Below are 27010 nucleotides of genomic sequence, written 5' to 3' on the forward strand. Positions count from 1 at the left end.
GTAAAGTATAGCATAAAGAATATAGTCAATAATATTTTAACAACTATATGGTATCTAGATTTATGAGGGTGATCGCTTTGTAAGTTACACAAATGTCTAATCACTATGTTGTACACGTGAAACTAATTATGCCAACTGTAATTAAAAAATAAAAGTTATTAAACTCAAAAAAGTTGTGTATTTATGTACAGCTCTAAGAAGGTAACTGCAGAAGTCACAGTAGCAACCATGTGTAGATTTAAAATATTAACATTAATAATAAAGGTCCTTGTCTAATGCATGGTTTAATTTCCTTCAATTGCAGCAGCACATAAAAGCAAACAATTGCCTTTCCAGGGATCGCCTAATAGGTCTTATAGACTTTTTCTTCTGGGAACTTATAGTATCTGTAGAGATAAAAGAGCCAAGCGTGCAGTTAACTATCAGACTAGGAGAGATTTACAGTTCATTTAGAACTTGTATATATTAAATGAAAAAAAAATAACAATAATAAACATCAGTTTTTAATAACTTACTAAAAATGCTATATATATCTAAAAAGGAAATTAAGAAAATAATTCCATTTTCAATAGAATCAAAAAGAATTACTTAACCAAGAAGGCAAAGACTTGTATACTGAAAACTATAAAACATTGCTGAAAGAAATTAGACATCAACAAATAGAAAGATATACTATATTCAAAGATTGGAAGACAATATTGTTAAGATGATAATACCACCCAAAGCAATCTACGGATTTAATACAGTCTCCATTGAAATTCCAATGACGTTATTTTTTTCAGAAATAGAAAAAGAAACACTCTAAAATTCATATGGGGTCTCAAGGGATCTTGAATAGCCAAAACAATCTTGAAAATGAACAAAGTTGGAAGACTCATATAACCTGATTCCAAACTTATTACAGAACTACAATAATCAAAACAGTGTGGTACAGGCATAAAGACAGACATATAAATCATTTAAATAGAATGGAGCTTCCAGAAATAAATCTTCTCACATACTGTCAAACAATTTTCAACAAGTGTGCCAAGCCCCTTCAGTAAAGACATTCTTTTCAATTAATGGTGCTATGAAAACTGGATATCCACATGTAAAAGAATGAAGTTGGACCCTTATCTGATACCATATACAAAAATTAACTCAAAATGGATTGATGACTTAAACATAAGAGCTAAAACTATAAAATACTTAGAAGAAAACATAAGGATAAATCTTCATGATCTTGGATCTGGCAATGGATTCTTAGATATGACATCAAAAGCATGAACAACAAAAGAAAAATAAATTTGACTTCATGAGAATTAAAAACTTTTGTGCATCAAAGGAAGTGAAAACACAACCTACAGAATTTGAGAAAAAATTGCAAATCATTCATCTTATAAGGGTTAATATCCATAATATATAAAGAACTCTAACTCAGCAAGAAAATGATAAACAACCCAAATCTACATGGATAAAGGACTTAAATAGACTTTTCTTCAGGTAAGATAAACAATGATCAAGAAGTGCATAAAAAGGTATACAATATCACTAGCAAAAAGAGAAATGCAAATCAAAACCACAATGATATCACTTCACATCTACTAGGATGGCTAAGAACAAGTGCTGGGAAGCATGTGGAAAGATTGGAAATCTTGTACAATGCTGGTGGGAATGTGAAATGGTACAGCTACTGTGGAACACGCTATGGCAGTTCCTCAAAAATTTAAATATACAATTGCCATATGGTCTAGCAATTCTATTTCTGAGTATATACTCAAAAGAACTGAAAGTAGATTCAAACAGATATGTGTACACCTGTGGTCATAGTAGCTTTATTGACAAAAGCCAAGACAGAAACAACCCAAATGTCCATTGGTATGTGAAGGATAAACAAAATACGGTATGTACATACAATGGAATATTATTCGGCCTTAAAAAGGTATGAAATTCTGATACATGTAACAACATACATGATCCTTGAAAATATTATGCTAAATGAAATAAGCCCAACACAAAAGGACAAACATTGTGTGATTCCACTTATATGAGGTACCTAGAATAGTTAAATCCATAAAGATAGGAAGTAAAATAATAGTAACCAGAGACTGGGTTTTTCGGTTTGGAATAATGAAAAAGTTCTGGAGATGGATAGTGGTGATGGTTGCACAACAATGCAAATGTATTTAATGCCATTGCATTGTATATTTTAGTGGTTAAAATAGTAGACTTAATTTTATGTATAAAAAAGTTATGTAGATATCGGAATCATGCAACAACATGGATGGATCACAAAAACATTATGCTGAGCAAAAGAAAATCAATTGTATAATTCCATTTATATGAAGTAAAATCTATAATCTGTGTTACAATTTTATGGTGAAAATAGGAACTTAGTCATCTTTCGGGAATGGGGGCAAGAATCATCCAGGAAGAGGCTTAAAGGGACTTTCTAAGATTAAGTAAATGTTCTATATACTGATAGAAGTTTGGATCACACAGGTGTATACATTTGTCAAAATTCATCAAATGGCAGTCTTAAAATTTTTCCATTTCATTGTGCATAAATTTCACATCAACAAAAGAGCCATAAACTAATTTGAATGCTAGTTTATTATATTCATGCTGCAATGTTTAGGGATGATACTTATAATATCGATGTCTACATCTTACTTTGAAACACATAAAAAAATAAAATATGAATGGCGTTGATCGACAGAGGGACAGAAATATGAACAAGCAAATGCAGCAATGTTAACTGTGAAATCTTAGTGTTGGGTAGGTATATAGGTGTTCACATTACAATTCTTTTGACTTTCTTATATTTTTAATTTTTTCATAATAAAATGTTGGGGGTACTTATATACAAGGAAACAATACCAAATTTCTCTGCACCTTTTGGAAGCCTTCTTAGCCTTTTGTGTACTGAATGACAGATTCCAAATTACTATCATCTCCTCTAGAATAAATCCCTGGTCACCTGATTATCTTGTGACCACTACTCTGTGATCCTATCGACACAGGATCAGACCCCTGGGCCCTCTACTTCACCCTCCTATCCATAATATGCCAAACCTCATCTTTCCTACCCTCTTTAGCACAGTATAGATCAGTCTTTGTAACCACACGTCAGTTAATACAAGAGATCTACCTGTCCCAATCCTTTTCTACCACGAAAGCGCTTATGATGAATGTAATTTGGCTCTGCCCAGCTGTCCAGGCTCATCTCATACCACCAACGCTCCAGTCATAGCAACTTTTTTATAGTTTTGCACCATTGCACATGCTGATTATTCTACCTGGAAAATCTTTTCACCCCTTATTTGCCTATCTTTTTTTCTTCTCCAAAAGCCTGGAGTAAATATTTCTCCTATTACAAGTTTTGATACTCCATACTATAGTTGTCTGTTTACATGTCTCACCCACTGACTGGATTTGAACTTCTGGAGGAAAAAGGCTGTTCCTTATCCATTTTTTAAAATTCCCAATTCCTTTAGATAATAAATGCTGGAAACATTTTTGTTGAATGAATGCTTGAATGATTACACTGAGAACATGAAATCTAAAAAGACTAATGACCTAATAAAGACTCTAATAAAACAACGCTAATAAAATAAAAAAAGAGAGATATTGCCAAAAGAAGAAAACAGAAAAAGAGAACACACGGTGAAACGAGTTCCACAAAGCAGCTTGTGGAAAGTACATCTTGCCTAGATAGAGGGCATTTAGAAATTTAACAGCTGAAAGCCCATTTATCAGATCCCCATGGGTTCACAAAATTGTATTTTCTTATAAATGTAGTCTATGAAGGAGGGGGGGAATAAGAGTGGCTCTTTTGTTGAAGAACAAAAGTTTGAATTCTCTTTTTATTCCCAAGGGTTATCACATATGACAATCAGCATCTACCCAGCAGTCCTTTTCTGTTTGGTTTCTGTTCTCCCTCTCTCCTGGAGGAAACCCTCAAAGCCTGAGAAGGTAAAGGAAGCTCTCTATTCCCTTTTATCCAATCATACTCTCTAATTATACCTACTTGGCTCTTCAATGGACCCAAATACCTTAAGGCTTTCTCCCTGAACAAAGGTCCTTACAAACTGATATTTTCACTTAAAAGAGGGGGAATTTCACGTCCTTTATTAACTTTTCTCCAATTCTACATGTTACCAATAGGTAAAAGCTTCTCTAAATCCAAATGCACTTTTAGTTCAAACCCCACAATTCACACTTAAATATAAATTGCTTATCCTTTTATTGTTTCACATTAAAGGTCATCTCTCCAATCAGAAGGTGTACTACTTTGGGGAAAAGTGATGGACTACATATGTACCCAATAGTGCCTAATACACCGATAAGTGCAAGGAGTTGCTTAATAATATACTTGTTGCTTAACGTATTGATAGAACTTCTAACACAGTTTCTACAGTTCAAAAAAAAAAAAAATCAGAAAATTTGATTTCAATCAGAGAATTGGACTCCATAGAACTGGAAGAATTCCAAACAGCCTAAAAATTTCCAAAGGACCTATGGGACTCATCTCGATTTCCAAATGACTTGTTCAAAATACTTCCGGCACCTAGTTCTGCACCCTCTTAAGAAAAGAAAATGAACAGTGGGGAAGTAGGAGTGGTGTGCCTGCATCTACCTGCTCCTGCCCACCACCATTTTCATATAATGCCACTAGAGTGTCAACCTGAGCGCGCACTCAGTTCATCCAACCCAAATGATGCAATCTACCACAGTTACAGTCAGAAAAATGAACACCAAGTGGTCATCAACTGTTAGACAGTCTTGTTCATGAGGACCGGAAATATGGATCTTTTTGTATATTATATTAGAATAATGAGAATATCCTCATAATTGGGAAATACTATGTTTATAACTTCATTCAATCTATGCGAATAACAATATGAATTTAAACAGACTAAAGATTAGCTAAAAATAAATATCAAGTTTTTACGAGTTTTTTAAATGATTTTTTAATTACATACTATGTTATGTTAGTTTCATATTTACAACAGTGTTGTAGACATTCATACCTCTCACGAAGTGATCACCGCAATAAGTCTAAAAACCATCTACCAGCATACAGTTATTATACTATCAACTGTTTTTAACAAGTAAAATAAATACTGCTTGAAACTACAGACTCTCTTAATTTGACGGTAAAAATAAAGGACATCTGCTTTTTTAACTTTTTTCTTTTTTAAATGGCATCTGCTTTTAAAGTAAATAAAACTGGGTTTTTATATCAAAAAACTTCAACAAAATAGATCATTACATTACCAAATACTTACTCTACAAAGACTATTTTTAAGGTATGCCAAACCTACCTATATTGTTTCAATTTTTAAGGCAATAGAAAAGATATGATTATTTTGGATGTAAGAGTCAAGTACTTAAGTTTTTAACACTAATTTATTTTCTATTTTAAAAGTCACTCTCACTTAAAATTTCTCTCAGTGTATACCTACAACATAATCAAATCCCAGTGTATTATTAAGCAGTCTGAACTCTACTATTCTTGCTATGATAGATTTATATTTCAGTTTTATGGAATATGAAAACAGAAGAGGTTGGGATTGAGGAAGGTAATGTAGAGAAACATTCATTTTATAACTTTTATTATTTGAATTATTTACAAGAATATATTCATACATTGCTTATATAATTAAAAATATACCCCAAAAAAACTAATAAGAGAACTGAATATATTGTTTTTTATACATATTTTCCCTAAGAGAATTATCAAAGACCAATCATTTACAAAGTTAACAAAGACGCTAAAGCAGAAAAATGACAGGAGAGGGGTACTTAAGAAATACAAAATATGTATCAAATGAAGCTTTATAAAAAATAAGTGAAACAAATGATATTAATTATTATATATTAAAATATCCATCAACCAAAATTTATTAATCATCTAACAGCATATTCTGGGAATTGTGTTACACACTATAAGGAATATTAAGGTGTATTGTGTCATAGTATCAGCCCTATAGGAGTTCACAATCTTATTAAGAAAATACAAAATGTACACATAAAAAATTGAAATATATGCAAGGCAAAATATGTCTCTGACATCAAATGACTTATTCTAAATGAGTTATTCTGTCCTTTGAGAATGGGTTAAATTATTTTGCTGATGTCCACAATAAGATTGTACTTTTTAGATCCACTGATTTAGAAAATATTAGATGAAAAAAGTTCCTATGAATACGGGAGCACTTTATATTAGTATACGATTGCTGCCAATGATGGAAACCCAAAACAACACTATTTAAATAAAATGGAAGTTTCTTTCTCTCATGAAACCATAAGCACTTCAGTACTGACACTGTGGCTTCCAAAATATCGGGAGCCCCTTTAATCTTATAACTCTGCCATCTTCAAGATGCTCTTCTACCTCATGACCCAAGATAACGGCTTCAGCTCCAGCATTACATCCTCATTCCAGCCACCAGAAAAAAAGAAAAAGGGCACACTCTCTTCCTTTACACTTTTATGAGTGTTATAGCCAGAATAACCCAGGTTCTAATTGTGGCTTGACCAGTTACTAGCTATGTGTGTGACGTAGGGGTTAGCTATTTAATCTCTATAAACACCGGCTTTCTAGAAGTAGGATATGACACTTCTGCTTATGTTCCATTGGACAGAATTTGGTTATATGACCACATTTCTAGCCTTCCTTGCTAGAAAATGTAGTCTTTATTATGGAGAACAATATGTCTAGTATGTATGGAAAAGGATAGAATGGATTTTGGAGAACCAGAGATCTCTGCCATACACTTTTTTTCTAAGAATATTAATGAGAAAAAAAAAAAACCTTTAAACTTCTGAAAAACAGCAAAACAGACATGTAAGACATATGAATTATTTAATCTACAGGTAATGCTTGATGACAATGAATTTGGAGATCTGGTCACAAACTGGTCTCAGCTGAAAGCTGCACAGAGCTCAAAGGCAGTCTGGATGATTTTAGGTTGGAAAGGTTTCATGGAGGAGATGAGCTAGGCCTTGAAGAATGTGCAAGATTGTGAAATAGATGGGGGAGAGCAACTGAGACAACACTTGACAACAAAGGCAAGGAGGCAAGCAGGGCAGTTTGGCTGGAGCAGAAGGCATGTGGAAGTACTTTATAAACCAAAAACAGTATGAACATTGTCTTTATCACATAGGAAGTACTAGGAGTTAAAGTTAAAGAAGGCTGAAAAGTTATAGAAAAGCTGGAATACTAAAGGGAGGCATCTGACATTCTGACTCTGCCAGTTACTAGATAGATGTGCAGCCTCAAGCCAAGTTAGTTAACCTCTGTGACTTCCACTTCCTCATCTGTGAAATGTGGGTGATAATAACCACATAATAGAGTTGTTTTGAGGTTAAATACTAGCATCTAGTCAGCACTCCATAAACAGTAAGATTAATAAAAGATCTGAGCAATCAGGTAACATGGTAATTTTTTAAAGGGTTAATAGTAATCTGACGGCCAGGGTAAGAATGATGTGAGAAGGAAAATCTAAAGGTAGACAGAGCAAAGCTATCGCATCCGACACAGCTGATGCACAGGGTTTTGCACATTATGCTTTAGGCAAAGAAAAACTGGAATTGGCAGAGGGAATTTGGAGGCAGTGATATTAGTTAGGACTACTGCCTAAGTCCAGGCCCAGGGATGAGGGCCTGAAATAAGACAGTATTTTCTCCATCTGCAAGGATGGAGAAAAAGATCTGGCTATGACAAGAACTTGCAGGTGGGAGGTGCAGAAAAGGGAAGAAAGTTCTGGCTTGGGTGACCGAATGGCCTGTGGCACTATTAACCAAAACAAGAAAAAGAGGGAGAAAAACAGGATAAATTCAGTGTAGACTGTTAAGGTGATATAAGAGCATCCAGATGATGAAGGTGTCTAATAATTCACTGGTTACAGAGTTCTGACATAGAAGAGTTGTCCGGATTGGAGGTGCATAGATTTGAATGCCCTGAGAAATGAGAGTAGCTGAAACTATAGGAGAAGTCCCCCAGAGAAAGCCTGTAGAACAGAATCCTGAAGAAGGTAGACACTTTCATGAGCAAAGAAAAAGGGAAGCCAGAGAGGGAGATGATGGGAAAACTGGGAGATACTGGTATCAAAGGAACCAAAAGAAAGATGAGTGGCTAATAGAGGCTTCAAACTGTTATGAGTTCCCAGACAGCTGCAAAGACCTGAAGAGGTCAGTGAACTGCTCAAGTGTTATGTGTAACATCTGAGTGCTCTTCAGAGAGTTCATGCTGGAGTTGTATGGGAAACATTAGCTGGCTCCAGAAGTGCTGATCTTCTGCTAAAACGAAGAACAGTCTGGGAAGCAGCTTAAAGAAATTTGCCACTACACAGTTACACCAAGACAATAAGAAGATGGAAGGAGTTGCTGACATGTTCTTTGTGCCTCTATTTTGGTCTCCCTCTCTCAGTGGTGAGTGAACGTGGAAGGTGTTAGCAGACACAGGCTTAGCCCTCTCCCCTCAGTGCCCCTAACAGACTGTGAACTTCTTGAGACTTTTCCTCAGCATCTAGCACTGCACTGTGAATACAGAAGGCACTCATGTTTGTTGAATAAAAAAAAAAAAAAACAAGAGCAAATAAGGTAATTGTTCAACAAGAGATATAAGTACTGGAGGATGTAAGCAAATAATATAGAGAAGTAGTTAGAGCTCTTGAAATCAAACTCAGATGGCAGTAGGAATTAGGCTCTGCTACCTCCTACCTAGCTGATAAACCTTGGGCAAATTCCTTAAATACACAATAGGAATTACAATAAAACTCACCCTAATTATAGCACTCGCCTAAAGGACAATGTAAATAATGTACTTGGCAAAGTACATTATATTACTCAACTCTCCAGAAATCTGATCTGAAAACATTTAGTACATTTTAAAGGAATTACAACTATAAATTGACCACTTATTATCAATCAATGCCATCTATTTATGTTTACTGCAACCAGGAACTGCACAGCCACATCACAAGAAAACCATGGAGATAAAACATACCGCTTATGAAGTCATTACAGAGTTTAGAGAAATTAAAAGAGGTCATTTATGTAAAAGAACTTTAACAGTGAATAGCATCTGTCTTGTGCTCAGTGCCATTGTTACTAAGCCAAAGCTTCCATTATACTCATTTGGCAAAACATAAGAAAAAATACATAGCTTTTCTCTATATCTGTGATTTACTATTTTAAAAACGCCAGAGGAAAAAATAGTAGCCCTCTAAATCGTACTTACAAATTCCGCTTCTGTAATAGTTGGTGGCTCTGAAACAAGATAAAATATTACATTATCTCTCTCAAATCCGATTTCCTTTTAAAGTAAATGAAATAATTTGAGACAGCACCTAGCCCTGCTTTATACATGGGCAAGCTCAGTAAAATTTTGGCCCTCTGTTCATTCTCTGCACATGGATTGAATTTTAAGTTGGAATTCAAGGTGGAAGTGGGGAGGAAAGGCCTCTGGAATCCAGCTTGGTCACTAATTCACTGTGACCCTGGAATTAACCTTAATGGAGGCTTCAATTATTCCAGCCGCAAAACGGAGAATTCAGCAAGGTAAAATAAACCGGTGCCAATGAGGCAATGTCAATGCGGGCGGGGTGAGGGATGGCGATGGGGAGTGGGGGTGAAATTCGTAATAAAATGCTATGGAAGAGCAGTGGAGCTAGTTTTCACACTGTTTTTTGAAGAGGGCACGCCGGGGCGTGGAGAGCAAAACCAGAGGCGGGAGCGTGGTCCAGCTCGTACGCCGCAGGCCGGGTCTTTCGTCCTTCTTCCCCGCGCCGCAGGCCCGCCCGCCCCACCTACCGACCGTGAGCCGCTTCCTGGGCATGCCGCCGCCGTTGCCCGCGCCCGGCGTCCGGCGTCCGCGCGGGCCGTCAGGGGCCCATCCGCGCACCGCCCAGCGCCCTACAGGGCGCGTCTCTCCCGGGAGCGGATGCGGCTGCGGGCCGGCGCGCGGGCTCGGGCTGCGCGGGCCTGCGTGGCCCCTGCCTCGCCCGAGTTGCTATGGAGCTTAGACAATGCGGGCGCCGACCAGCGGGTTGCCCCGGGCCTGGGCGCGGCGCCCGCGGCCAGGGCAGTCACGCGATTTTTGGGGACCCCTGGCCAAGGAATGGACACTTCCCGGCCAGAGGGCTGGGGGACCACGCGACGCCCGGCCCCACCCCGGTGCGGCCACTCCAGAGGGTCCTGGAGACTCGCGTCACCCTTAAACAACTAGCCGGGGACTCGTTACTGTGGTGACCGCGGCTCAGGCCTGCTCTGCCAACGCAAAATCCCAGCCGCACGGGCCAGGTGTTTTGATGTCCCATAGTAAGAAAAGACCTTCTGGCAAGCGGGTGTGGGATTGGGGGCCAGACGAACTGGTCTTGAGCAGGGAAAAAAGGGAAGAGTCGGGCTCAAGAATTTTCTTGATACTGAAGGACGTTCAACACACAGCTATTGAGCTCATTTCCGATTGTATGAAATGCCTACACAAAACGTTAAATATTCATGTGCTTTAGGAGACAAATGTGAAGCCAGATCTTTCCCATATTTTTGCTATCGGTTAGGACTGCTGCATTTTCAAGATATCTAAGCTTTAAAAATAACCCGGGTGAGCTGTCCACAAAGGGACAATAAATCGAGGGTGCTCATAGTATATGTTCCAGAAAAAGTTATGATAGAAGAGTTTAAGCGAAAAGTGAAATTTGAAAAAAATAAAAAAGATACTTCTAATTAGAAAAAAAAAATGAACATTTATAGAAAAGTCCTGGCCAGCTCAAATTTCCTCCCCACAGAGGCCTAAGAATCTTAAATTCAATTATTTGCTGTACAAAATGGTAGCTTTTCCTTGGATGCTTCCAAATCAAAATGCCCAAAAGGAAATCTACATTTGCCCCCATTCTTTATCTTCAAATTTCCTCTTCTTATCAAAATTCTATTTTCAGTTAGTTCCTTCATCCACAAAGTGATTCAAGGCAAAAACCACATATTCAGTCAAGAACTAGGTCCTGCCAATTCTACCTTAAAGTACTTCTAGAATCTGAAATCTTCTGTCCACTCCAACCACAACTTTAGTACAGGCTCCCATTTAGACTATAGTAAAAACTTCCTAATTTGTCCCTTTTCTAGTCTTTGTTTCCAGTGGAATTTTCCCTTAAATCTATTCTCCATGCTGAAAGCAAAATAATCTATCTAAATGCAAATCTGACCTACTTAAAACCTCAGTGGCTCCTTATTTGCCTCCTACAGTGTTCTAAGGCCAGCCAGGGGACTGACTGCAGGTATGTGAATGCTTATGCAAGCAAGGAGTAAGACAATAGGTACTTGTATTACAGGGAACCATAACACCTGCCTAGTCATATTTATTGCCTTTTCAATATTACATAGGCAAAGACAAATAAACCACTACCTTGGCCAAACAAAATCAAAGGGCTAAATGAAGGGAGAGTAGTGGAAGAGAACAGAAAGGTAAATGGAGGTGGAGGGAACAAATCTGCCACCTCCGTAAGGACTTTGGCTTTCATTCTGAATGAAATATGATATAAATGTCTAACCAATGTCTTGTATACTTGAAACTAATAAAAACTTTTTTAAAAAGAAGAAATATGAACTAAAACCAGAGAAGTTTTGAATGGAGAAGTGCCATGATTTTACTTTTATTTGCAAAGGATCACTCTAGATGCTGTATAGAGTGAAGATGGGCACAAATAGAAATAAGCAAGAGCTGATGGTAGCTCAGACCAGGGTGGTAGCAGTTACAGGTTTGAGGACACAGATTCTACATATATTTAAAGGTAGAGCCAAGAGGATTTCCTAGTTGAATGTGAGAATGAGAATAACTCCAAGGATCTGGGCATGATCAGCCAGAAGGATGGAGTTGTCATAATCAGAGATGGGGAAATCTAAGTGGTCCACGTTGTGGGGGAAGAGTTTAAGAAGTCTGTTAGCCGTCCAAGTGAAGATTTTGAGTTTGGAGCCTGGAATCTGGGAGATATAAATTTGAGAGTCAACATGTAAATGGACATTTCAGGCATTTGCTTGTGCTAATTCAGTTGCCAGGGAAGTCATTCTGACTTTATCAGGCTGGATTTTCTCATCTTCAATACTCAGCTCCGGTGTCATCTTCTCTAGTATACCGTCCCATGAATTCCTTGCACTGGTCTCTCCTCTTGCTCCTGTATACTTGGTACAAACTCATATCTTAAACACATTAATATTAAAATAATCTGTAAAGGGAGGTGCACCCTCTACCCTCAGTATCACTCACCAGACAGTAAACTCCTGGGTATTGAAGGAGGTATGTTTTATTTAACCTCCGACCCCCACCCCACCCACTGCACCCATTACTGAGTGCCTACCACTCTGTATGTTTGTTGCAATATCTTCTCTCCATTGCAATCATTCCATACTGTGCCCTGCTCACAGAGATTTGTTTATCCCTGTTTTAGATCACCATACCAATGAGAAGTCAATAGTTTGTTTTAACATTAAGTGTGGCTAACACTTATTGAACACTTACTATGGGCCTCTAACAATAAACCTAAGAAACTGCTATAATTATTCTCAACAATTTAGGGAACTGAGACTTAGAAAGGTGAGATAATGACAAACAGCCCGAAAGTGTTGAAGCCGCAAGTTGATCCAGATATGTCTGATCCAAAGCCTTTGTTCTTTAAACGTGCTACATAGCCTTTCTCTCTAAAAATAACCTCATGAGATTTAAAAAACAATACAAGAACCACAAAGACTGCGACTTAAACCCAAATGCATAGGTTATAAGCTATTCTAATGGATTTTTTTTTTTTTTTTGCTTTAGGGTTACTGTATAATTCATATATCATAAAATGCACCTAAAGTATACAATTCAATGGTTTTTAGTATATTGAGTTGTGCAACTATCATTAGAATCAATTTTAGACCATTTTTATCACCTCAAAGGAACTCCATACCCTTTGGCTATCATCCCCTATTCTCCCCTCACCAAGAAACCACTAATCTATTTTCTGTCTGTATATATTTGCCTATTCTGGACATTTCATATCAATGGAATCACATCTTACGTCGATCTTCTGTGACTGGTTTATTTTACTTAGCATAATGTTTTTAAGATTCATCCATGTTGTGGCATATTATTGCTGAATAATATTCCATTGTATGGATATACCATAATTTATCCATTCATCAGTTGGTAGACATTAGAGTTGCTTCTACCTTTTGGTTATAATGAATCATGCTATGAACATTCATGTACAAGTTTTTGTGTGGATGTACATTCTCATTTCTCTTGGATATATACCTAGGAGTCGAATTGCTGAGTCAAAAGGTAATCCTGTGTTAAACTGTTTAACAATTCTACGTTTAACTTTTTAAGAAACTGCCAGACTGTTTTCCAAATTGGCTGAATCATTTTATATTACCACTAGCAGTGAATGAGGGTTCTGATTTCCCCACATCCTCGATAACACCTATTATTTTCTGACTTTTTATTATAACCGTCCTACTGAGTGTAAAGTGGTTATCTCTTTGTAGTTTTGATTTGCATTTCCCTGATGACTAGATTTTACTTTGAAAACATTTTATTCTGTCTCTGTCCCCTAAACAAGCTAGTTTTTCCAAAAAGGCCTTTTTCTACAAGTAGTCTATATCATCATTGAAAACCAACATAGTTCAAAACCAAAAGTTTATAATGGGAAATGTATCTACATAAATTGAATTAAGTTTCTCTTTATTTGATTCTCATTCTGGAAATACTGTTAGCAAATCTGGAGGATGGTTTTGAGATGAGCTTAATTAAATATAGACTTTGTAGCATACCCGCAATTCAATTTGGGGACCTCTGGAGAGCACCTCAGACAGTCTCCCTGCAAAACTGCTAAAACTGTGTTATAATGAGAAACCAACATAACCACAGAACAAGATAAAAGTAGACAAAGAAAAATGATCAGCTTTCAAATATGAGCCTAAAGCAAATGTCACAAAGGCTCACATGAACTGCAAGGATCAATTTGCATTAGGGCTACTCTAATTCAGCTTGCTCAGGGCAAGGAGCTGCAGAAATTTATTGAATTATTCTCTCAAGTACTGTCAGAAAGAATGGATGCTATCTATGTGTATGTGTATGTATATGTGTATATATCTTCTTCACAATCAAAAGCAAAATTCCAGGCATCCTACCTGTTTAATCATTTAAAAGTACCAGTCCTTCCCTGTGTTTTGTGTGGTAGGGTACAACTTAACCCTAGTTCTAAATTTTTCTGAGTATGAACAGGAATATCACCAAAGACTGAAATTCATATTATCATTGTGCATCTGAATACAAATGGACAATAGTTAGGAACTTCTGGTTAAGATGGTGAATTAGGTAAATGCTGTGCTCACCTCATCCCATAACCACATCAAAATTACAACTAAATTATAGAACCACCACCCCTGAGAACCACCTAAAGACTAGCAAAAGAGAACTCCTATTACTAAGGATATACAGAAGTCACATCAAGACTGGTAGGAGGGGGTAGAGATGCAAAATGGGCTGGACCCACACTCAGGTGTAGCAGTTAAGAATTAGGGGTGGGGGGATATCTTGTATAGAGGACCCCACTGAGGACAAGGGATCCCAACACAATCCCGGACTCCCCAGCCCACAGCACCAGTGTTGGGAAGAGGAGTCCCTACAACAGCTAGCTGTGAAATCAGCAGAGACTCAGTCTGGGTGAGATGGAGGGATACAGGAGACCCAGGTGTCCACTTAAAGGGCCTGAGCACTGACTCACAAATACTCACTCTAAGCTCCAGAGAAGGAACGGAAGCTCTAAAAGCACCAAGGACATACAGAAGGAACTGAATTATCTGGCTTCAGGGTGAGGGCTTCAGAGGCAGTTCTCTCCAGAACCAAAGTGCTTTCAGGACCCACTGTTCTTTTGTTGAGCCCTCCCCCAACCCAGCCTGCAGACACTAACTCTGAGTCTCTATCAGAGATTGAGACTCTCACCCCACCCTGGTAATTCTCTGAGACCTACCCTACTCAATTCACATGCCAGGCTAATTCCTTCAGAGGCTAATCCACACAAGTGTCCAGCCTGGGCCTGTACTGCAGACTTTCCTAAATTCTCTCAGAGGTCCACAAACCTCAAATAAACAGTGGCTGGCCTTGGCACACTCTATATCTCTTGCTAAGTGCCTTCAAGCCCGGTACTAGTGGCAGTCAGACGTGGTTCAAACTCCCAGGTGCTTCCAAGCCAAATACAAGCAGCGGCTAACCTTGGCCTGCACCACAGACCTTCTCTAGAGGCCCCAAACCAACACACCTTGTGGCTGGCTTCAAACCACAACAAAACACCACTCAATTAGCACCACAACACATGCAAAGAGTAGACTCGGCAGGCACCAGAGGTCAGCCCCCACACAACAGCTTATCTGCGATAGACAGGCCAGTGCTCACAGCCAGTTAACCTGAGGGTCAGCCCACCTACTGATGTTCCAATAGCAATCAAGGCTCAACTACAACAGGAAACCATGCACAACCCACACAAGGGATACCCCTGGAACACTCACCTCAGGTGAACAGGTAGATTGCACTACTGGGCCTCACAAAATATCTACTACATAAGGCCATTCGGCCAAGATTAGCGCATCTACCTAGTATATAGAAACAAACACAGGGAGGCATCCAAAATGAGGAGGCAAAGAAACATGTCCCAAATGAAAGAACAGGATAAAACTCTACAAAAAGAACTAAACAAAATGGAGGCAAGCACTCTACCAGATGCAAAGTTCAAAACACTGGTTATAAGGATGCGCAAGGAATTTAGGGGAAGAAAAATGAACTCAGTGAGAACTTCGACAAAGAGATAGTAAGCATAAAAAAGGACATAGGAACCATAAAAAAGAACCGGATAGAAATAAAGAATACAATCACTGAAATGAAGAATACACTAGAAGGAATCAACAGTGGATTAGATGAAGCAGAAGATCACATTGTGATTTAGAAGACAAGGTAGCAGAAAACACCCAATCAGGACAGCGACAAGAAAAAAGAATAAAAAGAAAATGAGGATAGTTTAAAGGACCTTTGGGACAGCAGCAAGCGTAACAACATTCCCATCATAGGGGTACTCAAAGGAGAAGAGAGAAAGCAAGGGACTGAAAACCTATTTGAAGAAATAGTGATGAAAATCTTCACTAACCTGGTGAAGCAAATAGACATATGCATAGTTCCAAATGAGATGAACCCAAGGGAGCCCACACCAAGACACATCACAAATAAAAGGCCAAAAGTTAAAGACAAAGAGAGAATCTTAAAAGTATCAACAGAAAAGCATTTGATTACCTACAAAGGAGCTCCCATAAGACTGTCAGCTGATATCTCAACAGGAATTTTGCAGGCTGAAGAAATTGGCACAAAATACACAAAGTGATGAAAAGCAAGGACTTACAACCAAAATTATTCTACCCAGCAAGGCTATCATTTAGAATCGAAAAATGAGATAGTTTCCCAAACAAGAAAAAGCTGAAGGAGCTCATCACCTCCAAACCAGTATTATAAGAAATGTTAAAAGGGCTTCTTTAAGAAGAAAAAAAGAAAAAAATCAAAAATATGAATAAAAAAATATCACAAAGGAAAAAATCTCACTGACAAAGGGAAACAAATAAAAGCAGTGGATCAAACAATACTAAAGCTAGTACAAAGGTCAAAAGGCAAAAGTAGGAAGAGATGTGTAATTATAACAGTAAGTTAAGAGATACACACAAACACACACACAAAAGAATTAAAAAATAATGACAAAAACATAAACATGAAGGGTAAGTAATAAGGATAGTGATTTTAGAATGTGTTCAAACTTAAGCGACCATCAACTTAAAATAGACTGCTATAAACATAGCTTAGTATATATGAAGCACATAGTAACCACAAACCAAAAATCTACAAGAGCTATAAAAGAAATAAAGAAAAAGGAATCCAAACAGAACATTACAGGAAGTCATCAACATACAAGAGAAAAAAGCAAGAGAATAGGAAAGGAACAGAGAACTACAAAAACAATCAGAAAATAAATAATAAAATGGCAATAACCATATACCTATCAATAATTACTTTAGGATTAAATGCTCCAGTCAAAAGATGAATAGATAAAGAAGATGTAGTACATGTAGGCAATGGAATATTGCTCAGCCTTAAAAAAGAATGAAATCTTACCATTTGGTAGAACATAGATGGACTTAGAGGGTATTATGCTAAGTGAAATAAATCAGAGAAAGACAAATAACATACAAGTTCACTTGTAGAATCTAAAAAACAAAATAAAAGAACAAACAAAACAGAAACAAACTCATAGATACAGAGAACAAGCTGATGGTGGCCAAACGGGAGGGGCATTGGGAGGCTGGGTGAAAAAGGTAAAGAGATTAAGAAGTTCAAATTGGCAGTTACAAAACAGTCATGGAGACGTAAAGTACAGTTTAGGGAATATAGTCAATCACATTGTAATAACTGTATATGGAGTCAGGTGAGTGCAATGCTTATCGGGGAGATCACTTTGTAAGTTACATAAATATCCAACCACTTTGCTGAACACCTGAAACTAATATCAAATGTCAACTGTAACTAAAATATTAAAAACTAAAAATACAAACAAATGGACAATGGCCAGACTATATATGACACTAGTACTCTGACTCATTATCTCTGCAGCAACCAGTCTTGGAAACCAAACTACAATCCCTGCAGCAATAGGCCCAAACTGGTTAGGACTTGATTAGTAACTGCTGGTGTCCCTAATGTTGTCCCCACTTCCAACTCAGGACAACCAAAGAAAGCCAAATATGCTTCCCTAACCAATCACAGAGCTTGCCCGCTAGATTCTAGTCGGTCTGCTTCAGCTTCCTCAGAACAACATCCTCCAGAGCACCCCTGAAGTCTTCCCCTTTTCTCACTATGCAACTTTCCAACTCTTTCCTGCCTTTTAGTCTCTGCCAAACGCACGTGCTGGTGGTTGACTCCCTTGTTATAGCTACTTCTGCATAAATAGCTTTTGCTTATTCTTGTTTGGGTTGTTTTCATCTATTTCTACATATAGCTAAACTGCATTTTTAATTTTTATACATAAATGCATCAGAATGATAAGGCAAGCAGAATGTTTTTCCTAGGAGCTGGATGGCAACTCGACATCTAATAACGTATGATACCATCCCCCACTCCAATCCCTACAATAACTGCAGTTGTGGCAAGAGGATAAAAAACACAGGTTATAAAATGTATATAGTTTATCTCTAGTCTTTTTGATAACCATTGATTATCTTTCTTTTCTGTAAAATTACATATCTGTACTGGATAACAACTACACACATCTATATCACATTTAACTACAAAACAGTATTTTTTTTGTATTTCCTAACTTAAGAGATCATAACTTTTTGAAGAAGGAATAATTAGTTTAATATATTTATTAGGCAATTTCTTAACTGATTCAAGATAACTATCATCTGGACCTACTAGTTTAGATTTATTGTAATTGTCAATATATTCCATTACATTATTTTGTTTCTTGCAGAGACTGATAATTCAATTTTTAACCCTTACTAAGCTGAACTTTTAAAACTTTAATATTCTCTAGGATATTGTGATTTTTACAAGTAGAGAATACATTCTTTTTTCTTTTTTTCTCCTTTTCCTGTTTTCTTCCTCTCTTCCCCAACTTTTTACAAATGAATTTGAGATTTAAGGGATTTTTTTTGACCTGTGTTGTTCTCTCCTGTAGCCCCAGCACCTAAATAAAGCCTGGCATGATAAAGTAAATGCGCAATAAATATGTTAAAGGAACTGTATTTTATGAAGAAATAAAGATATTATTGAAAGTTATAAAATAAAATGAGAAACTACCACACACCTTTCAAACGGCCAAAATCTGGAACATCGACAACATCGAATGCTGGCAAAAATGTGGAGCAACAGGTCTTCTCTCTCTCTCTCTCTCATTCACTGATTATGGAGATGAAAAATGGTGCAGCCACTTTGGAAGACAGTTTGGTGGTTTCTCACAAAGTTAAAGATACTCTTACCATATAATTAAATAATCGTGCTCCTTGGCGCTTACCCAAAGGAGTTGAAAACATGTTCATACAAAACTTGCACATGGATGTTTATAGCAGCTTTATTCATAATTGCCAAAATTTGGAAGCAACTAAGATGCTCTTCAGTAGATTAATGAATAAACTGTGGTATATCCAGGCAATGGAACGTAATTCAGAAGTAAAGAGAAATGAGCTATCAAACTATGAAAAGACATGGAGGAAATGAAAATGCATATTAGTAAGTGAAAAGTCAATCTAAAAAGGCTACCCACTGTATAAATCTAACTATATGACATGCTAGAAAAGGCAAAACGATGGAGACAGTAAAAAAAAAATCAGTTGTTGCCAAGAGCTGGGCAGTGGGGAGGGATGAACAGGCAGAGCGAAGAGGATTTTTAGGGCAGTGCCGCCACTCAGTATGATACTATAATAGTGCATACATGTCATTATACTTTTGTCCAAGCCCATAGAATGTACACCATAGAATGAACCCTGAGGTAAACTATGGACCTTGGGTGATCATGATGTGTCAATGTATGTTCATCATTTGCAACAAAGGTACCACTCTGTGGAGATGTAGATAGTGGGGTGGCTATGCAGCTGCGGGGACAGGGAGGATATATGAGAAATCTCTGTACCGTCTTCTTAATATTGTCACAAATCTCAAACGGCTCTAAAAAGTATTTTTAAAAAAGTTGTAAAAGAACATTACATCTCTTTATTTTTAATTCCCCAATCAGGAATAAGTGGTCAGGGTAAAAAGTCTAATAGTTGAATTTCCTGTCTCTTTATCTGAAACCAAACCAAGAGCAAATGACTCTATTAAAGCAGGGAGCATCCGAACCAAAGCTTTGCTGCCGTGGAAGAGGGGTTCTACTCAGGTTAGTATGAGTAGGCAGAAAGCCAAGTCAAGCAGTCACCATTTTAACCCCACCCCTAAATTCACTAGTGTGGTACCAACCCATATTTAAGCTCCTCTAAGCCGTATCTGGAAAAAAAATTACAACAAATAATGGTATCTCCCTCATAGCTTTGCTCTTAATATAATGAGATGTATGCAAGATATAGTTCACTTTAGCCATGAACAATAAAAATCTATAAATATTTTAAACTGGGGTCACTGTCTCAGAATTCCACAGCCCTTTTAGTCAACATTTACTATATCTCTCATGGGTATAGTAGACATTAGAGCACTAGAGAGAGGTAAGAACAGGCCTTATCCTTGGGATATTTACATTCCTCATGAAAAAACTGAAGGGCACTTACAAAGTAACCTGAAAATGAATGTAAATGATCCTCTTTATAAAGAGGGAGACAGCAATGTATATTTCCCTGGTAGCAGAGAATAAGAGACAGAGACCTTTCATGTCAGTAAATAGCAATGTATACTTCCCTGGTAGCAAAGAATAAGAGAAAGAGATCTTTCATTTCAGTAGCCTTGGCACTGACATTTTTAATAATGGCATAGAGTTCCCTCTCTCTGCCCTCAATAGTAAGTACCCCATGTACACCTGACCCAGGTTGGTTGGGAGGTGGCTGGGAAGGCTTTTACCAAACACCAAACTTTTGTTCGGTGCTCAGACACTAGACTAAGCACCGGGGTCACAGACATAAAACAGAGGAATTCACCGTCTAACCCTAAGGTAAACTATGGACTTTGAGTGATCATGATGTGTCAATGCATTTTTATCATTTTATGCCAATGTATGTTCCTCATGTCTGATGAGGAAAACAAAAGTTCTGATAAATGCTATGATAACACAAAGGAGCTCTGGAGAGCGACATAACCAGCTTGGGAGTAGGGTAAGGTGATCACCTCCAGCATCCACTGAGCTGAGCCTTCAACAGGAGGGAGGCAGTGGGTAGGGGAGAGAATGACAATCTGAGGGAGAAAGTAACATTGGCATATTCCAGGAGGGCTGGAGCAAAGGCAGCATGAAGGGGGTGGTGGCTCAATTTTAGCTCTGTCAAAAGCTAATAACTATATTTGAAGTTCCCTATATTTGAAGAGCTAATATAGTTATTAGCTATAGTTATTAGCTAATATAGTTATTAGCTATAGTTATTAGCTATAGTTATTAGCTAGTTAAAAGCTAATAACTATATTTGATATCACCTGAAAATGTAAAGAAAGTTGAGAGCTGTGAAAAATGTGTATGACAACCAATTAATTCAGCAATTAACATTTTTAACTAATGAGAGACACTCTCAGATTTGTACTTCAGTATGATAATGCATATCATTACTAGACTTATTGAGGTGATGATTTTATGTTATATAAATGTCTAATCACTATGTTATACACCTAAAACTAATATAATATTATGTCAACCATAATTTTAAAAAATTTATTTAAAAATAAAAATAAATTTTAAAGTTTAAATTTTAAAAGTTTAAAATAAATTTTAAAATAGGTAACTTTTTTCCTCTAACTTCATCATTATTAAAGTATTTATTTTAAATATATTTAAAATTATTTTCAAATATATTTACTCAGCTTTTTTCAGGTGACACCTAAATGAGCTTCAAGCCATTAGTATTTACCAAAAAGCATAAAAACATTCGAGAAATAAAATTACATCCAGTTATAAGATTAAGAAGTTCTGGGGATCTAATGTACAGCATAGTGATCATAGTTAATAATATTGTATTATATACTTGAAAGTTGCTATGAAAGTAAATCTTAAACGTTTTCACCAAACACACAAAAGAAATTATGTGACAGGATGGAAGTGTTAGCTAATTTTATGGTAGTAATCATTTTGCAATATATAAGTATATCAAGTGAGCACTTCATACACCTAAATTTACACAATGTTACATGTTAATTGAATTTGAAAAGAGTTGGGGGGAAAAAGAAAATTCTTTTTCTTCCTTTATTTCAAATGAGTACTATGTCTTGAACACATATTTCCCTCTTCTGGATATCAACACAAAAATATATCTTTGCCACCCTAGCACATAAAACTTTGTTATATTGTTTACTTTCTGCATGTAGTTACATACCACTTAACCATAAAGGGATGCATGTTTCACCCAAAAGGCAATATCCTCTGACCCTAAACACCTAACATATGTGTGTATATATATGTATGTATATATGCATATATATATACACACACATACAAACATGCATATCTTCTCATTCATCATATCGTGTTCATGTTATCACGATTCATTGTCCTATCAAGTGATAATCATTATTAATTCAGCAATTTAAATACTTGCTGCATCTTCTATCAAGCACAAGACACTCTGCCGAAGGAGGTAGAGAGCCGAGTAAAACAATTCTGTTCTTAAAGAACTTCCCAATGGTGGGAGACAGGTAAAGAATTTAATACAAATAAGATATGCCAGAAACACCATAGAAAGGTATAAATAAAGACAAGATTCAAATAAGGTTAACATTTCATCTTGTTAGAGTGATCAGAAAATGATTCATGGAAAGAAACTAAAGATTAGCTGAATTTGATGGGAGTTAGAATGGAAAGAAAGACAGGAAGTGAAAGAAAGCACAGGGGAGGCTGAGAAAACTATAAGGAGTCTGGTTTGGCTGGAACAAAGTGCACAGGATGGAATGACAGGCAAGATTGCTAGAAAGTTAGGACCATTAGGAGATCCTAAATTCTGCTACATTTTTAATAGGAAGTTATGTAACTGGAGCCACATTTTAGTACAAATAATCTGGCAATGGATATTCAGGACAGATTCAGATGGGTAGAAAGTAGAAGCAAAGAGACCTGTTAGAAGGCATTCACAGAATCTAGGCAGGATGTGATTAAGACCTGACCCAGGCGCCCGCTTTCTGCAGAAATGAGAATGCCAAAGAGAAATAGTTGGTAGTGCACCACCACCATTCATAACCAGCACTCACCTCCACATTTCTACTGCTCCTCCCACTCCTCTGGCTCCACAGTCCGTGGTGAGGAGCTAGGAGGGCAGAGCTGCTGGGCAAGTACATAGTGATGGCTAAGGCACAGACCCAGCTGCCAACAAGGTGTTCTGTTAAAAGTCATCCCAGAAAAGTGGACTCTTGCAAGCCAGCTAAAATATTTTAAGTAGCAACTCTGAGTAAAAACTATTACCAAAATTTATTCCATCTATACTTTAAAAATTAAGTCAAGGAACATTTCCCCTATCTGGCAGTGTCGCAATACATCAACGTCAGATATTTAAAAGTTTAATTTACTTTTTTGAACAATAGCCACAATCACCATACATGAGTCTTTGGTGCCCCCTTGTGGAATATTTAGTGTGAACTTTGAAGTATTTACCCTCCACACAGAAACGATAACGGGTATTTCTATCTTTTAAGACATTTAAAGCATTTTCTACATATGTTACACTATTTTTGAGAGACACAATTTAAAATAAAGCCATGTAAATAACTTAATACAAACAAGGAACAGAAATTAAATGTTGAAAATGTTCAGTAAATTATTTCATCATAAGTTTATGACAATTTTGCAGTCATAAATTAAGCAAAGGTAATGGAAAAACAGCTTTACACAGTGCTAATTATCAAAAATGTTTTCTCAACAGCAAACATAGACCTGGGTCAGGTCTTAGATTCTTGCTAAGGAATCCATAATGACTTTATTAAGTATTTAAATAGCTGGAATAAATTTAAAAATCCATTTTTGCGCTCATAGATATGCTAGTATAAAGCGATCAGATAACGCTTAAATTGTTGTTTCTCTTTATATTACTTATCACAAGTTCTTCATCATCTTTTCCCAAGCAATGGGGTCAGAAATAGGATAAACCTGTCCTTCCTGAAAACAAAGTCAAATACAAAGAATATTGCTGCCTATTAGCGAACAAGGCTGTCAAAGGGACAGACCATAGGAGGAAAGATAAAAAAGGTTCTTATTCTAAGTCAGTGGAATGTAAAGCATTTATTGATTTTCTCCAGAATTAACACTCATTCTTTTCCTTATGTTTTTATTTAGAAACAAAACAAAATACAAAAATAAAGTACCAAATTTAATCTCCCTCGTTTTGCTATCTTCTTGAGGACACAGAGTAGACCAACAATAAATGTTTGGTGAACTTTTTCTTATTATTTTTTCTCACCATAATCAAAACCTGTAAGAATGTAGTAATTACTGGAATGTGGTAATATTTATTCCTGTTTTCACATCTAGTCTTTAGATTACAAATACTTTGGGACTGGAACAGTGGTGTTTCTCTTGAATTGAGCTCTCAGATAATAGTGTATTCATGTAATTCATTTAGTTTTTCAAATGATGGAGTTGTTTAAGCCACTCATGAACTAAGGAACTACTCTATTCAGGCAAAATTGTTCTAAATTAGAATTATTTTTTTCTTGGTATACCAATGATATTTCTTAAGTGGCAAACAATTTTCCATTTAAGACATGCTAATTATATGCATACTGAATTTATTAACAGGGGTTCTGCAAAGAGTTTTGTCATGTATAAGTGGCAGATTACCTCTTCTAGAATCCTGGCTCTCCCTACTTGCTGTCTGTGTGATTTAACCTGATTAGATTTAACCTGATTCTTGGTTTTCTGATCTATAAAAGGAATAAGATAATAACTGCCTTATAGAGTTACTGTGAAGAATAAATGGGTTAACACATGTAAAGGATTTAGAACAGTGCCTATATATAGTAAATGCTCAATTCACAGTTGGATAAATTCAGACATCTTTTACAAGCAAGTTAAAGGTTTACTTTACAGTTTCTTTCGGTATAAGCTATTGATATTAAGGTCATATGTTCTATCCCCACAAATACTATTTCATTTTATTCTATTCACGTGTAGCCAAATGTGTACTAACACATATTGGTGTACCACATAGAGTTTCAAGAGTGATTTCACAATACATCATCTCTTTTAATTTTTCTTATTTATAGATAAAAAGAATAGGCTCAGAATCAATAAGTGACTTGCATAAGAGCACAGTTAGTACATAGTTCAGGATAACAACTAGACTCCTAGCCTAGCACTCCTTCCATTAAGCTCTAACAAGCTGTAAGAAAAATCAGCTAAAAGAATGAGTAAACCAAACAAATCCACTGATTAAATGTTAAAAACAATTTAAGAAATCATTTAGATTCCACTTTTTTGTTTAATGAAGCATTTCACTGAAATCAAACACTAAGAAATTAACAAATTATTAGGATAGAAGTATAATGGTTTATTAGAATAGAAATTACTAATAGCACTAAAAAAATCTACTTATTCAATAAATATTTATTCAGTACCTTTTACTCGCATGGCACTAGGCTAGGTACTAGGGATGCAATAGCATTTAAATTAAACATGGTATAGTTCAGGACTTCACAGACTTTATACTTTATGGAGAAAGAAAATTAAATAAGCAATTTAAAGAAAGTGAACTAAGTGCCATGACAGTGGAAGAACAGGATGCTATGGGAGCATATAGCGAGGGTAACTACTCCAATCAGTTACAATAATACATAATGATTTACAATAATTAGGATAATGTTGATTGTTTCCTGGACAGCTGGAGCCTTTGTTTAATAAAGTTGTTCATGAATACTGTATGATTTTCTTCTAGTTAACCTACTTACCTCTTGACCCTATCATAAATATAAAACCTATCTTTTGAATTCTTAACTCTAATCATTTTTCCTCAGAAAGTTTTATTATAAAATCATTAAAATATGTGTTTTCAGTCCTTATACTATTTCACTCATAACTAATTGATCGTAGTGCTCAAATTTTAATTAAGTCAAAATATAAAATTTTGAATTTCCATTGTTAACAGTACCTAGGGAGGAACACATTCAAATTATTGACTTATAAAATTAATGTTGTAAAAATCTACTTTTTCACCACCAGAGTGAAATAAAATATTACATTCTAATAGACTGGGTAAGCACAGATGACAAATGTGACCACACAGGAAAGGCAGTGTGATTGTAAAGCATAAGACAATAACAAAGTGCCTCGTAATGGACTGGAAATAGGACTCCAGATTCCTGCAGGGCACTACTGACAATTTCATGTATCAAGAGGTAAAAGAAACACTTGCCTTTCCTTTTCCATTATTCTGTAAAAAAATATAAAAACTCATAAGATAATGGGAAATGTAAACATTTAAAATTACATAGACAATCTTGCTTTTTATTTTAAAAAAATCATTGAACTGGATCTGTGATTTTTAAGACCTAAAAAGCCACTTTTGGAATGGCATTTAGGCAATGCAGATATCAAGAGCATAAAATAGCAAAAATGCACATATGACTTGGGAAGATATGATTTCATCAGAGCCAGAGGAAGAGAGGCCACAAGATTAAGTACCTAGTTTGGATTAAATCGGAGTTGATTTTATAAATTACGAGAATCAAGACTGGGAATAATTCCTAAAAACAAAGAAACTTCTCTAATGGAGAAAAAAAGTAAAGCCTCAGTTGAACAACATTAATAAGTATATTGATCCTGATGTAGAAAATAATTCAGGAAATTAAATAGATATTGAAAACTAAACTTGGTTAGAATTAAATAAATCAGAATATGTGATGTAAAATTTATGGACTGTGTAACATATTAAATACAACTAACAATTTATTCATATTTATATTTAGCTTTCAAAATTCTTTGTTTAATTAGAAAGGATATAGATAAAAATTTAATATTTAGCAGTTAATCAAAAATTTTTAGTGAATTAAACTACAAAATTTAGAGATTTTCCAAATATATTTATATCTAATTCATACTTTAAAATTATCTAATCACACTTTTAAAAATGTATAAAAGCTACATTTTAAATATGTGTGTGTAGTATATACACAGACATATACAAACATCAGTTATCTAGATACAATTATGAAACTATCTTCAAATTTTCCCCTGGGTTTAATAATTTGTTCAACAATAGAGCTTATCTCTCTTTCTTGCTGCTGTTCTATAAATGAAACATGTAACCTCAAATAATTTTTGAAAAGAGGTACATTATAAGCAATTTAACA

At 36.1% G+C, this 27010-nt stretch overlaps 1 protein-coding gene across 1 annotated transcript in view; it reads right to left on the reverse strand.

The window, feature by feature from the left end:
• Nucleotides 1-27010, reverse strand: part of RGS22 (regulator of G protein signaling 22) — a 185638-nt gene that overhangs the window by 148719 nt on the left and 9909 nt on the right. The gene's annotated exons all lie outside the window — the stretch shown is intronic.

The sequence above is a fragment of the Pteropus vampyrus genome, unplaced genomic scaffold, assembly GCF_000151845.1.
Source record: "Pteropus vampyrus isolate Shadow unplaced genomic scaffold, Pvam_2.0 Scaffold287, whole genome shotgun sequence".
In the NCBI taxonomy this organism is placed as follows: domain Eukaryota; kingdom Metazoa; phylum Chordata; class Mammalia; order Chiroptera; family Pteropodidae; genus Pteropus; species Pteropus vampyrus.